This window comes from Canis lupus, chromosome 3 (genome assembly GCF_011100685.1).
Source record: "Canis lupus familiaris isolate Mischka breed German Shepherd chromosome 3, alternate assembly UU_Cfam_GSD_1.0, whole genome shotgun sequence".
Taxonomy (NCBI): domain Eukaryota; kingdom Metazoa; phylum Chordata; class Mammalia; order Carnivora; family Canidae; genus Canis; species Canis lupus.
Window position 1 is genome coordinate 39,642,086 of NC_049224.1, and position 1,921 is coordinate 39,644,006.

The following is a 1,921-nucleotide window of genomic DNA, read 5'->3' on the forward strand; positions in this document are numbered from 1 at the left end:
GAACTGAACAAAATAAAACAAAAGGAGCACTAAAGTGAAAAACAAATTTTAAAACAAAACAGTAAAATTTTCCTTGGAACTGGGCTATGATGAGAAGTGCCTGCCAGGAATATCATCACCTTTTCCTTGATCACTCTCTTCAGTTTCTGAAGATATAGTCAAAGATAATCTTTGAAGATACAGATAACAACTCAAAAAGACAAACACATGCCTCCAATGCATTGTGCTTGCAGATATTCTGGATTTAATTCCACTGCCGAATGAGCTGATTGATGCATTTACTCCATAGCCAGGTCAGCCCACCTCCTTGAAGAAGCCTACTCTATTCCTGGGAGCAGGAGGGGCTGCGGAGATATGGAAAGGATGTAAGAACTCAGAGATTGTTTGGAAATTCTTCCTAGGAAAGGCAATTTCCATGAATGAGGTCTTCCAAGAAAATAACACCATACTTCCCCAGGTGCTCCTCAATCACTGTACTGTCTGTCAAAGGGATGGTTTTATTTATCTTTTAATTAATTTATTTCTTTACTTATTTAAAATAAAAATTTACTTTGTTATTAAATAAAATATTTATTTATTTTAAAATTTATTTAAAATTTATTTATTTATTTAGGCTATCTTAAAAATAAAAACTCATTGGGGGCCTTGAACTCAGGACCCTGCCATCAAGACCTGAGCTGAGATCAAGAGTCAGAACTTTAATGGACTGATGAGCCACCCAGGTGCCCCAGGATGGTTTTATTCTTGACCTTGGCTTGTCCTTGTTTCAAGATGAGTTCCTGGACAGACTTCAGATTTGGAAATCCCCAGGTTACATAAGGTTCATTTCTATATGCACGGTGTTTATATGGTCTGGGGGTGGGAGGGATCATTCTGGCAAAGTCACCACTGAAAATCCTTAGGTGAAGCCCTGCAATGGTCCTCTGCACCAGTGAATTCACTCTATTAATCCTTTGGATGCAATACAACAAAGGCCAAGGAATGTTTATGTGGCACTTCCAAACCATGAGGTTTCACTTCTAGACGTCTGAGGTGCACCCTGTCACGTTGCTGCCACCAGGAATCAATCATGTAGGAGCCATTCCAGTCGGTTAAACTTGAGCTCTTTTATTTTCTCCTGCTCCTTCTTGTCCGAAAGTACCAACTTTGCTTGAGTGGCTTTCAGGGCCTGATAAGCCTTCCTCTTTTTCAGGAGATTTTCTGAAACCACAGCTATCTTTTTTCTTTGCTTTTTCTCTGCCATGTTTTCAAAGCCCTAAGTGTGTGTTTTGATAGGTAGAAGTTTTATATTTTCATGTAGTTCAATCTATTAACCCTCCCCCTTTATAGTTCGTGCTTAGTTTTTGGAATATCAAGAACCATTCTGGCAATATTTCAACAGCTTGGCCTATACAACACAATGCATTTTATATACATACATACAAATACGGCAAAATAATAAATATGACTAAATTATACAGCTGTAACTAGCTTTAAATATTGTAATTAAACTTGTACAATTAAAATAAGCATGCCAGCCAATGGTTTAAAAAAAGTTTCATTTTGGTATTTATTTAGCTTTTGAGCTACTGAAATCAATGACCAGAGTAAAGCAATTATCTGATGTTTGTGGGTGGCAACCTTGGAGAATCTCATCCTCTTCCTCCATCCCACCCTATTTTTGTCCTTCATAGCAGATATTTATCTCAATTTTGAGATTATATTATTTTCTTTATAATCATAATCTTAAAAAGCTTAAAATAGTACTAAATTTCATGTGGAATAAAACTTCATATTCGCAGCATCTAATCTTTTTTTTCTTAAAGATTTTATGTATTTATTCATGAGAGACACAGAGACAGAGGCAGAGACACAGGCAGAAGGAGAGCCTGCAGGGAGCCCAATACGGGACTCGATCCCAGGACCCCAGGATCATGACCTG

The 1,921-nt window shown here is 37.4% G+C and overlaps 1 pseudogene; it reads right to left on the reverse strand.

The window, feature by feature from the left end:
* Window positions 1-244: 244 nt before the first annotated feature.
* LOC100687263 lies at window positions 245-1,243 on the reverse strand (annotated as a pseudogene).
* Window positions 1,244-1,921: the final 678 nt, after the last annotated feature.